The following is a 13,785-nucleotide window of genomic DNA, read 5'->3' on the forward strand; positions in this document are numbered from 1 at the left end:
ATCAAGTCACCAAACCTGGGTGCTATTGTGGATGATGGGAAGTGCTTGCTGACAAGAGCCTGATGTAGCTGTCTCCTGAGATGATCTTCCAGAGCCTGACAAATACAGAGGTGGATACTCTCAGCCAACCATTGAACTGAGCATGGGGTCCGGGATGGAGGAATAGGAAAAGAGACTGAAGGAGCTAAGGGGGTTTTGCTGCCCCCTGGGGGGAGCAACAGGGTCAACTGGCCAGACACCCCCAGAGCTCTCAGGGACTGGACCACCAACCAAAGGAGGGCCACATGCCTCTAGCTACATATGTGGCAGAGGATGGCTTCGTTGGACATCAGTGAGAGGAGCGGCCCTTGGTCCTATGGAGGCTCAATGTTCCAGTGTAGGGGAATGCCAGAGCAGGAAGGCAGGAGTGGGTGAGTGGGGAAACACCCTCATAGAGGCATGGGAAGGCAGGATAGGATAGGGAGTTTCTGGAGGGGAGACCTGAAGAGGGGATAATGTTTGAAATTTAAATTTTAAAAAATATCCAGAAAAAAAAAAAGAGAGATCTTGATTTCTCTCTATTTTCCCATTATACTGCTATCATTCTAACTAGGCAGTTCCCAAAGCAGGTGACCAAGAAGGAAGGAGAGGGGAAGAGGGACTAAGAGGGCACACACAGAGACACAAACACACACATACACAAACACACACACACACACACACACACAGATAGATGTGTGTGAGAAAGAGAATGTGTGTATATCTGTGTGTGTCTGTGTCTCTGTGTGTGTATACATGTACGTGCCTGTCTGTGTGTGTGTCTGTATGTGTTTGTGTCTTTCTGTGTGTGTGAGAGGGAGACAGAGAGACAGACAAAGACAGGAGGGAGAGAATAGAAGTATGAGGGAATACATTAGCTGTTTAAAGGTGAGAGTCACATTGAACCCAGAATATACAGTAAGGGCCACATTCAAGTCTTTGGTGGTGTGATACTCTAACCATATGGAACTTATGCTCCTTTCTCTGCATGTCCCAAATGCCCATATGTCCACAGCACACCTCTCCCAGGGACTATGTACTACCTTCTACCTCCTCCAATGCTTCCACCTGAAGATGTTTCTTTGTTCTGAGGCACTTTCTGTGAGGCAGCTGGCTCTTAGTCAAGACTCTTTGTATACTTGAAAACACTCGAATGACCATTCTGCCCACTTCTCCCTGAATCATTGATTTCTGGGACTTGGCTGATGGAGTGGCTACTAGAGAGAGAGAAGCCAAGTTGAAATCACCCCTCACTTCTTTCCCATTCTGGTGAATTTGAGCAAATGGCTTCATGCTGTGTCATAATCACTGCACCATGGGGAGCCATGGGGAGGGCTGTGAGTTCATGCAGGAGAGACATGCTGAATAGTGGTTTGCCCACACTATTCATCAGAAATCCTACTTCACCCCATTGATATTGCTGTTACCATTCCTACAATTGCTTATCAAGCATGATGTATTCAAAATAAACTTAAAATATAGTAAGCTACTAGAGGAGCAAGCAGTGGTGGGGAGAGAAAAAGAAAAATGTCAATATAAAAAGATGTGTAGGAAATTGACCATATAATTGTTCACAAAACAGGCCTCAACAGATAAAAAATATTGAAACCGTCCCATGCATCCTATCAGACCACCATGGACTAAGGCTGATCTTCAATAACAACATAAATAATGGAAAGCCAACATTCACGTGGAAACTGAACAACACTCTTCTCAATGATACCTTGGTCAAGGAAGGAATAAAGAAAGAAATTAAAGATTTTTTAGAGTTTAATGAAAATGAAGCCACAACATACCCAAACTTATGGGACACTATGAAAGCATTTCTAAGAGGAAAACTCATAGCTCTGAGTGCCTCCAAAAAGAAACTAGAGAGAGCACACACTAGCAGCTTGACAACACACCTAAAAGCTCTAGAACAAAAGGAAGCAAATTCACCCAAGAGGAGTAGATGGCAGGAAATAATCAAACTCAGGGGCAAAATCAACCAAGTGGAAACAAGAACTATTCAAAGAATCAACCAAACGAGGAGCTGGTTCTTTGAGAAAATCAACAAGATAGATAAACCCTTAGCCAGACTCACTAGAGGGCACAGGGACAGTATCCTAATTAACAAAATCAGAAATGAAAAGGGAGACATAACAACAAACCCTGAAGAAATTCAAAACACCATCAGATCCTTCTACAAAAGGCTATACTCAACAAAACTGGAAAACCTAGACGAAATGGACAAATTTCTAGACAGATACCAAGTACCAAATTTAAACCAGGATCAAGTTAACGATCTAAACAGTTCCATATCCCCTAAAGAAATAGAAGCAGTCATTAATGGTCTCCCAACCAAAAAAAGCCCAGGACCAGATGGGTTTAGTGCAGAGTTCTATCAGACCTTCAAAGAAGATCTAATTCCAGTTCTGCACAAACTATTCCACAAACTAGAAGTAGAAGGTACTCTACCCAACTCATTCTATGAAGCCACAATTACTCTGATACCTAAACCACAGAAAGATCCGACAAAGATAGAGAACTTCAGACCAATTTCCCTTATGAATATTGATGCAAAAATACTCAATAAAATTCTCGCTAAACGAATCCAAGAACATATCAAAACAATCATCCATCCTGACCAAGTAGGTTTTATTCCAGGGATGCAGGGATGATTTAATATACGAAAATCCATCAATGTAATCCATTATATAAACAAACTCAAAGACAAAAACCACATGATCATCTCCTTAGATGCGGAAAAAGCATTTGACAAAATCCAACCCCCATTCATGATAAAAGTCTTGGAAAGATCAGGAATTCAAGGCCCATACCTACCCATGATAAAAGCAATCTACAGCAAACCAGTAGCCAACATCAAAGTAAATGGTGAGAAGCTGGAAGAAATCCCACTAAAATCAGGGACTAGACAAGGCTGCCCACTTTCTCCCTACCTATTCAACATTGTACTTGAAGTCCTAGCCAGAGCAATTAGACAGCAAAAGGAGATCAAGGGGATACAAATTGGAAAAGAAGAAGTCAAAATATCACTTTTTGCAGATGATATGATAGTATGTATAAGTGACCCTAAAAATTCCACCAGAGAACTCCTAAACCTGATAATCAGCTTCCGTTAAGTAGCTGAATATAAAATTAACTCAAACAAGTCAATGGCCTTTCTCTACCCAAAGAATAAACAGGCTGAGAAAGTAATTAGGGAAACAACACCCTTCTCAATAGTCACAAATATTATAAAATACCTTGGCGTGACTCTAACTAAGAAAGTGAAAGATCTGTATGATAATAACTTCAAGTCTCTGAAGAAAGATATTAAAGAAGATCTCAGAAGATGGAAAGATCTTCCATGCTCATGGATTGGCAGGATCAACATTGTAAAAATGGCTATCTTTCCAAAAGCAATCTACAAATTCAATACAATCCCCATCAAAATTCCAACTCAATTCTTCAACGAATTAGAAAGAACAATCTGGAGCCGGGCGTGGTGGCGCACGCCTTTAATCCCAGCACTTGGGAGGCAGAGGCAGGCGGATTTCTGAGTTCGAGGCCAGCCTGGTCTACAAAGTGAGTTCCAGGACAGCCAGGGCTACACAGAGAAACCCTGTCTCGAAAAACCAAAAAAAAAAAAGAAAGAACAATCTGCAAATTCATCTGGAATAACAAAAAACCTAGGATAGCAAAAACGCTTCTTAAGGATAAAAGAACCTCTGGTGGAATCACCATGCCTGACCTAAAGCTTTACTACAGAGCATTGTGATAAAAAACGGCATGGTACTGGTATAACGACAGAAAAGTAGTCCAATGGAATAGAATTGAAGACCCAGAAATGAACCCACACACCTATGGTCACTTGATCTTTGACAAGGGAGCTAAAACCATCCAGTGGAAAAAAGACAGCATTTTCAACAAATGGTGCTGGCACAACTGGTGGTTATCATGTAGAAGAATGCAAATTGATCCATTCCTATCTCCTTGTACTAGGGTCAAATCTAAGTGGATCAAGGAGCTCCACATAAAACCAGAGACAGTGAAACTTATAGAGGAGAAAGTGGGGAAAAGCCTCGAAGATATTGGCACAGGGGAAAAATTCCTGAATAGAACAGCAATGGCTTGTGCTGTAAGATCAAAAATTGACAAATGGGACCTCATGAAACTGCAAAGCTTCTGTAAGGCAAAAGACACCGTCAATAAGACAAAAAGGCCACCAACTGATTGGGAAAAGATCTTTACCTATCCTAAATCAGATAGGGAACTAATATCCAATATATATAAAGAACTCAAGAAGGTGGAGTCCAGAAAATCAAATAACCCCATTAAAAATGGGGCTCAGAGCAAAACAAAGAATTCTCACCTGAGGAATACTGAATGGCTGAGAAACACCTGAAAAAATGTTCAGCATCCTTAATCATCAGGGAAATGCAAATCAAAACAACCCTGAGATTCCACCTCACACCAGTCAGAATGGCTAAGATCAAAAATTCAGGTGGCAGCAGATGCAGGCGAAGATGTAGAGAAAGAGGAACACTTCTCCACTGTTGGTGGGATTGCAAGCTTGTACTACCACTCTGGAAATCTGTCTGGCGGTTTCTTAGAAAATTGGACATGGTAGTACTGGAGGATCCCACAATACCTCTCCTGGGCATATATCCAGAAGATGCTCCAACTAGTAAGAAAGAAATATGCTCCACTATGTTCATAGCAGCCTTATTTATAATAGCCAGAAGCTGGAAAGAACCCAGATGCCCCTCAACAGAGGAATGGATACAAAAAAAAAAAATGTGGTACATTTACGCAATGGAGTACTACTCAGCTATTAAAAAGAATGAATTTATGAAATTCCTAGGCAAATGGTTGGACCTGGAGGGCATTATCCTGAGTAGGGTAACCCAATCACAAAAGAACTCAAATGATATGTACTCACTGATAAGTGGATATTAGCCCACAAACTTAGAATACCCAAGATAGTAGTTACAATTTGCAAAACATATGAAACTCAAGAAGAACGAAGACCAAAGTGTGGACACTTTGCCCCTTCTTAGAATTGGGAACAAAACACCCATGGAAGGAGTTACAGAGACAAAGTTTGGAGCTGTGATGAAAGGCTGGACCGTCTAGAGACTGCCATATCCAGGGATCCATCCCATAGTCAGCCTCCAAATGCTGACCCCATTGTATACACTAGCAATATTTTGCTGAAAGGATCCTGATATAGCTGTCTCTAGTGAGACTATGCCGGGGCCTAGCAAACACATAAGTGGATGCTCACAGTCAGCTATTGGATGGATCACAGGGCCACCAATGGAGGAACTAGAGAAAATACCCAAGGAGCTAAAGGGATCTGCAACCCTATAGGTGGAACAACTTTCTGAACTAACTTGACTCTAGCTGCATATGTATCAAAAGATGGCCTAATCGGCCATCCCTGGAAAGAGAGGCCCATTGGACTTGCAAACTTTATATGCCCCAGTACAGGGGAACGGCAGGGTCAAAAAGTGGGAGTGGGTGAGTAGGGGGGTCGTGGGGGGGGAGGATATGGGGGACTTTTGGGATAGCATTGGAAATGTAAATGAGGAAAATACCTAATTAAAAAAAAAAAGATGTGTAGGTGTCTTGAAGATTCTTCTGTGTTTCATTAACTAAGTCGAGAGTTTTGTTTTCAAATCTGGTGCCTGGTTCTGGCTAGAATTTTTTCTGTGGATAGATGGATCCAAGGTGACATCTCACTGCTCACACAACCTCTCTGTCACCAAGCAACTTTTATTAAGCTTCTTAAATGACCATGGAGCAAACTACGTATCTTCCAGAAGAACTTCCCAAGACAGAGCTTTCTCAGCACTCTCCCTGAGACAGCACTTTCCAAGAAGTTTAGGGAAAGTCTATAGTAATGAAAACACACAGCCCAGCCTCTGTCCACCAGAGCCAAAGGCACTAATGCTTTCTGGAAATGACATGTATTTCCATAGCCACTCAGGATACAGCCCTCCCAGGCTCACTGTTCACAAGAAGCTTAATGCCATATGGTCATTGATTGTGACAGTAATGGCTGCAGACAGCAAGAACTGAAGACTAAAGAATGACCCTTTATCACAGACGTGATGTTGATCATTGAGTACCTTCGAGACTTCAGCTTCACAAGCAAGATGTCTAGACTGTTGCTTTGCTGTCTTCTAGTGTGGCTTCAGTGGAGTGTGGCCATGACAGGTGGCTGAGTTAGGACATCTTGAATGAGTCAGATGTCCCTTAGATCCCCTTACATCAGGGTCCTTGCCTTAAGCACAGTGGCTCTCAACCTGTGGCTTGTGACAACTGGGCAAATTTCCAATGGTCTTAGAAACTGAGACATCACTCAGTGGTAAAATTATGCTTATGAAGTAGCAACTAAAGTATATTTATGGTTGAGGGTTCCTAATATTGCCAGAAATGTGTTTTCTGATGGTTGTGACCCACAGGTTGAAAGCTACTACCTTAGCTTAGAAGGACAATGAATATGTCCTTCATTTTTGAAGTTCTGTGCTTGGCCTACCAGATTAAAGCTCTACAAAGATTCTACTTACTTAGTAAGCTGCTTAATTGCTTTAGCTAGAACTTCAAGTACTATATTGAATAGATATGGGGAGAGTGGGCATCCTTATCTTGTCTCTGATGTTAGTGGGATTGCTTCAAGTCTCTTTCCATTTAGTTTGATATTGGCTGTTGGTTTGCTGTTTAAATTCATGCTTTTTCAAACAAATAGACAAAAAATATTCTACAGCATTAATATAGACTTTGTGAGGCAATGCCCCTAGAGCTACATTATCAGTTTCTGCTCAGTGTTAAAGCAGGATTGTCGCCTGAATGTCCCCAATGGTCACCTTAGAAACTCCATGTCATGGGTGCTCTGATCAATCAATTAATCAATCAACCAATCAATTAATGTTGTCATAATAAATAATGAACAAGAATGGGCACCCTCTCTCCAAGTCATCCCTTCTGCCATGTTATGATTGTGAAAGAAAGTCCTCATGGGATGCAATCATTTATTCCTGAACTTCAAAGTCTTGAGGACCATGAATCAGAGAAACTCCTGTTGGTTTAAAATCATGCAGTATATGTTAGTCTATTACAGCAACAGCAGAAAACTGACTAACACAGAAGATGGTGAGATAGTTCAGTTCTAACAGATGTTTCAATATTAGTATCTTGGTGCCTGCCAATTGATTGAATTTTTAAGGCATAATCTAAATAGATATTTAGAAAACCCTTTGATCGCTGTCAGAAAATAAATTGATAAGTGTGAACTGACCACTGTTCATGAATAAAATTGGAATATAAGGGTGCTTCTCCACAGTGATGGATAGCATGTAGTTTAAGCCAGAACTGAAGATTAAATTTTTGGGAGTTTTAGATACAAGAATAAAAAGGTTTTGTTGTAAGAAATCCAGAATTAAATAAATCTAATAGACTAGTACTATGACAATTATTTAAAATTTTAGGTAGTTTTGGACAGTTAAAAGGCAAAAATCAATTACATGCATAGAAGAAAAGACAAAGAGAAAAGAATCAACTAAAAATTAAATTTTTTTTTTAAATTCAATGAAGGAATTACATACAAAGTGAATAAATGAAATTGAATGTTGTTTATATATGGGTAATGTGCTACTTTAAAAAGTATGATTTAGAAAAGTATGGGCATGTATATATAGAGGGGCATAGTAATAGTAGTCTTGTGTACACAATTTAAAGAAAAATTGTAGCATAAATAAAACAAGGCAAATGGGGACCCAAGGAGATGACTCAGTGGATAAAGGTGACTGTCACCAGGGTTTGAGAACCTGAATTTGATCCCAGGAACTCCTGTGGTAGAACTGACTTCTGAGGAAATCGTCCTCTGGCCTCCACTTGCATGCTGTGACATGTACAACCCTGTTCATGCACATGTCTGCATGTATAAGAGTGTTCACACACTTACATCCGTGCGCTCATGCGCAGGACACACACACACACACACACACACACACACTTTTTTGAAAGACAAGCCAATGGACATCAGATTAGAATGGGTGAGATGATACAAACAGATATACTGCCTCTGTGTGCCTGAAGCAGTTGTCTCAGGAGCAGGGAGGATGAGGGGACCAACTAGCTTCCCCCATCAGTGGGGCTGGGTCACTCAAGATTCCAGGAAATACGTAGTGTGCTTGAATGTCTGGTGTCTGCACTCCCTCTCCAGGGCCTTGGTGATGTTCAGTTTCTGTGCCAATCCTTTTCCCAAGTATCTTCCCAAATTATTCCACACCAGCTTTCTGCTTTTAGCAAGCCCCAACCTGCATGCGTTAGAATGGCGCGACTCCCGCCCCACAGTGTCCCCACTCTGGTTAGGTTTTCCAGCCTCACCATGGATGCCTTAGAATGGTTGCGCAGCTCCTGCCCCACACATTTCCTCTCCTTGTCTTATCAGCTTGGAGCATACCACCAGTTACCAAGCGCTGGCTATCTTCCCCCTCCTGTGGCTGCACTCTTCCAGGAGTGACTGTTTGCACTTCATCTTTATTCGGGAACGCAAGAAAGCTCCCATTAATTGAAAGTGTAGTGAACCACCCACAGGGAAGTCGTATTTGTGCGACAGTAATGTCTGGAGCACTAGTTTTCCTTTCCCCAACTTTTTAGACCTTGCATTATTACTTTTATTTATGAAAATGCATACAGATTTTAAAAGAACTGTATTCTCATGCTGAGCTATTTCATTTTCCTAATTGTTTGGTAGATATAAAAAATATATATAATTATGGGAACGGACGGGCTCATTATTATTCCGATTGACAACACAAACAAGTTCCCAATCCATTTTCATTTCTCGCTCGCTTTGGCTTCACTGAGTGAAATCAAGTTGGGTGTTCCTAACTCGTTTGATCTTCACCTGTTAATTACCTGCTCTTTTCTTTCCAACTAGTTGAGGCAAACATTTCAAATCCCCAGTCAAATACTCCCAGCTATTCTCGCACTGAGTAAGATTAATTGCATTTAGTATAAACACTCTCACATGTATTATCCTTTATTTCAAACTGAATCGATCCCTAATTACATTAAGGCTTATGAATTTTCTATTTTGGTCTTATCACTATGTCTGGTCTCTTTGATTTAAGAAGTTGACGTACATGTTTGGACCATTTTAAATAAAAGGTTTAAAATACTTATTTTTCTGGATGGGAGAGTTGTTTAAGAGGATGGTTAAGGGTAGTTTCTCTTCATACAGAGGACCCAGGTTTGGTTCCCATCACCCACGTGACAGCTAAAAGACAGCACTCTCTCCCTCTCCTCCCTCTCCCTCTCCCCCTCCCCCTCCCCCTCCCCCTCCCCCTCCATCTCCATCCAGAGGCTCTGATGCCATCTCTGACCTCTGGGAACACCAAGCATGCCATGGTGCACATACTCACGTGCAGGAAAATGCCCATACACACAAAAAGTAAAATTAAATACTGTGTTCTTTAGGCTTTTATTCCAAGAAGCTTCTTCAGTGAACTGGATCAGACAGGATGGGGGGGTGGTGGTGACTGGAGACTCTTGGAAGAGAAGTGCCTCACTCAGTCTGTGTGGGGGAAGGGTTTGGAACTGCGCCCCACAGTTGCATGGAGACTTCTTGCATGGCTGTGACTTTAGCACCCTACTTTCCAACATGGGCTAGTCCGATGAAAGAGATATGGGGGAGTATTCGAGGTCTCCTTCTTTGTGCAGCATATGCTAAGACATTCCCCCAAAGGGAAAATATTATTTACAATGTGGTTCCCAAGAAATACCTGGAGAGCCAGATAGGTTTTCATTAGAAATCTGCTGATTATAGAATTCGAATAAATACTCCTGTGATAACTTCTTGATTTTCTTGATGGGTCTACAGCATATTTGTGTGACAGTTCAGGACAGTACAGTTTAACAACACGTACCCAGTGGGGCCGCAGCACTTCTGGAGTTAGGTAATCCCTCAGCCTTCTCAAAGGAGCTCTGTCACCTTTCAGAAGCACCAACTGTTCCCACTCAAGCAAAAATGAAACTGGCAGCCTCCTGCCTGCTTTTTGCATAGCTCAGGTCACAGAAAACCCCTGAAGCAATCATTTCCTTGACAACTGTTCATCTATTCTATTCAGTGACCTGGAAAAGCTCTATCTGGGCCACTTGGTGACATCCCCACTCCTCTCTCTGTTCTCTTGGATCCTATAATGCCATGATGAAACTATCTGGTAAGACAGACTTGCCCAAAGATGCTTGTTGGCTACATTACCAACGGCAAAGTGATCATGCATTTATACCAAAGCAACAGCAAACACCCAAGATAGAAAAGTCACTTAATGCATTACGGTGTTCTGCATAAATGGACTGCTCCTTTAAAAACAGAAATCCACTACTAAATTCTATGTCCAGACCATTCATCTTGGGTCTACCTGTCCTAGGTTGCATGGAAGAAGGAAACCTCCAGAGCCAAGGGAGGCTTATGGCGGAAGCATCATCTATGGAGAACCCACTCTACTCAGGTGTGTTAGCCAGTTTACTCTTATTATAATCAAACATCTCAGTCTATCTTATAAAGACAAAGGATTCTTTTGGCTGATCATATGACCCCAATACTCTGGGCCTCTGGAAGCCAAGCATACTGGTACAAACATGTGTTAGACCCTACTGCTCATCATGAGCCAGAAGGAAAACAGACATCCTGGGGTACCGGATGGCACACTTTAAACAACCTAAGGACTTCCAGGTAGGCCGCCAAATCCTGAAAGTTCACACAGCTTCCAGAAAGTGCCACTTAGGGGACCAAACATTCAACACATGGATCTTTGGGGGAAACAACTTACGTGTAAACCTTTGCAGAAGTGGAATCTGTAATGGAGACTCCTACTCTGCTGATTCCAATCTGTTCTCTCACATTCACATGGAGCTTATGGTTACTGTGATTGTCAACTCAGCATAATCTAGACGCCTCTGGGATATAGGTCTCTGGGGTTGCCTGTGAGGGGGTTATCTCCGTAACCTTAACTGATCTGAGAAGAGCCATCTTGACTATGGGAAGGGTGTTTCCAAGGTAGAGGATGCTAGACTGTATAAAATGGAGGCAATGAGGCATGCACTAGGGAGCATTCGCCTCTCTGTTTCTTGACTGTGATTCCACTCTTCAGAAGCCCCTGCTGCCTTGAATTCCTAGGTATGGTTGACTGAACTCAAGAACTATGAGCCACAATGAATCCTTTCTCTCTTTTTTAATGTATGTATTTATTTTTAATTAATTAATTTAATTTTTTACACTCCATATTTTATTCCTGCCCCCATTCACCTTCCAACTGTTCCACATCCCATACCTCCTCCCCACCCCGCTGTCTCCATGTGGATGTCCCTACCCCCCTCCCTGCCTGACCTCTAAACTCCCTGGGACCTCCAGTCTCTTAAGGGTTTGATGCATCATCTCTGAAAGAACACAGACCCAGAAGTCCTGTACTGTATGTGTGTTGGGAGCCTCATATCAGCTGGTGTTTGCTGCCTGGTTGGTGGTCCAGTGTTTGAGAGATCTCAGGGGTCCAGATTAATTGAGACTGCTGGTCCTCCTACAGGGTTACCCTTCTCATCAGCTTCTTTCAGCCTTTCCTGTTATTGAATTAGGGAAACCTTTCTCTTTTATGTTGCCCTTGTTATAATAGTTTATCATAGCAACAGGGGAAAACAAAACAAAACAGCAACTCAGATAAGACTAAATGTCCTAGCTTCCTTCTAACTTTCTGTAGACTTGCATCTGTAGTCCAGTGATACAAGACTCTTCTGTCTCTAAAGGAAAGACAGAAGTATTTCACTTTACGTTTTTCTTTCCACATTGGCTAGAGAGTAGACAGAAACAGAAGCAGTGTCATAGACCGTAAGCTAGACGCCATACTGTGAAGCTAGATACCATGCTGTGACCTAGACACCATGCTGTAAAGAGAGCAGAAATATCAAGCTAAGGACCTAGCTACCCAACATTACCAAGGTATATCTGCCTTGGTTGTATCCACACTGCCATGGAAGGCACAGTCTTCTGCGTTTACACTGTCATGGAAGGCATAGTCTTCCCTAGTTGGAGCCACTGGTATTCCCCCCTTTGTTATTTGTTAGATTTGATACTATAGTTAAAACAAATCAAAGACTGAGACTCCAAAGACTGGATGTCTTAGTCTGTTTCCTGCTGTTATAATGAGTATCACAAACAATAGACATTCGCGTGGCTCTGGAGATGGAGAAATTCAAGCTCATGATGGTAGTATCCAGAAAGTATCTTCATGTTGAATTATACTGTGGTGCCTGGGCAAGCTTATAGTCAAGACAAGAATACAGGGGTGAATGAGTCCTTCTTATCCTGAGATAATTACTTATATTGCTGAAAATGCCACTAATCTGTTCCTAAGAGCAGAAACTGCAACACCTAACAGGCTCTGTAAGGAACCACTACTCATTATGCTCTTTCAATGACAACATATTTTCATCCACAGTTTTCTATGAGACATCAAACCACAGCTTGGTTTTATCAGATTGTTTTAGTTATAATCAAGAGAACAGAATATTAAGGTTAAAAAAAATAGTAATTACCCACCCCTAGAAGCATGGCAGATATAGCTGCTGTGTCTCATACACATCAGTAGGTGGCAGAGAGGAGAGAGACTTTGTCTATGATTAGGGTTCTGACTTGTGAACATCTTAATGATTCATAGCCTAACATTCCCTGAAGGGGGAAAAAAAAAGAGCGAGAGTCTGAGATGACCAACAGTCAGGTACTCTGCAGGTTGGGAGGTAGACCATGCCTGAGATGACCCTGTCCAGGGTCGTAGCACTCCTGAGACCATTCCTGAGTTGACTCCAAATACTCAGACACCCCCAGGCACCACTAGGAGGAACAAGTAATTGGTAGAGGAATAGAAGAGAAAGAGAAACAGGAGGATGAGGACACAGTAAAGAGAGGCAGAACTGGAGACTCGAGGGTAATCAGGGACAGTGTGGTGTGAGAAGCTGGTGATGCCACCTGGGACCATAGTGGGATCTTGACCTGTGCTTCCAGTGGGACCACGTCTAGATCCATGGACCAGCAGCAGCAAGGATCTGTTACCACTAAAGGACAGGCAGACATCTCTGGTCTGAGCTGCCTGGTGACATATCAATATCTGAGAGCTGTGCAGAATTGGCCTTACACCTAACTGGCCATCATGGGAACTCTGGCTCTGGGAAATGAGAGCAGGGGAGCTGACCTCAAGACCTGGCCATGCTCCTTGTCTCCTGTGTGGCAGCATGAATGAGGGAGAGACACCTTCCTACCCCTACCCTTTCCCCAACTGTGGCAGGCAGAACTAGCCCTGAAATCATGAGAGCAGGAGAGATGTCCCTGCTCCTCCCTAGCTACAGTACTTGGGAGAGCAGCTCTGTACCTCACCCAGGAAACACAGTAGAGCTGACCCTGCCTGTGGGGACAGGCACAAGGTAACCCAAGGCCATGAACATGGGAAACCTGGCTCTACCACTTGTCTGCCATGCTGTGACCTCCCCTTTTGCCCCTTGCCACCTACAGCAGACAGGAGAGCTAGTCCTGAGACTCACCTGCTACAGCAGACTCTGCTCCTCACCTAGGCAGCACAGAGAGCTGTCACTGGATGTAGCGGTTGATGGTAGGCTGGCCTCTAGGGCATGAGTGTGGAAGATCTGCCCCTGTCTCTTGCCTCCTGAGCAGCAGCATGGATGAGGGAGAGATGCCTTCCTCACCTCCATTATCCCTCGATATCTTTG

General features: G+C 42.7%; 1 non-coding gene across 1 annotated transcript; it reads left to right on the top strand.

Moving 5' to 3' along the window:
- Positions 1 to 12,599: 12,599 nt before the first annotated feature.
- On the top strand, positions 12,600 to 12,731 carry LOC115029788 (small nucleolar RNA SNORA17). The gene has a single exon (XR_003835353.1). It is a non-coding gene; the product is annotated as a small nucleolar RNA SNORA17 (small nucleolar RNA).
- Positions 12,732 to 13,785: the final 1,054 nt, after the last annotated feature.

The sequence above is a fragment of the Mus caroli genome, unplaced genomic scaffold (genome assembly GCF_978045245.1).
Source record: "Mus caroli unplaced genomic scaffold, Mus_caroli_1 scaffold_18, whole genome shotgun sequence".
In the NCBI taxonomy this organism is placed as follows: domain Eukaryota; kingdom Metazoa; phylum Chordata; class Mammalia; order Rodentia; family Muridae; genus Mus; species Mus caroli.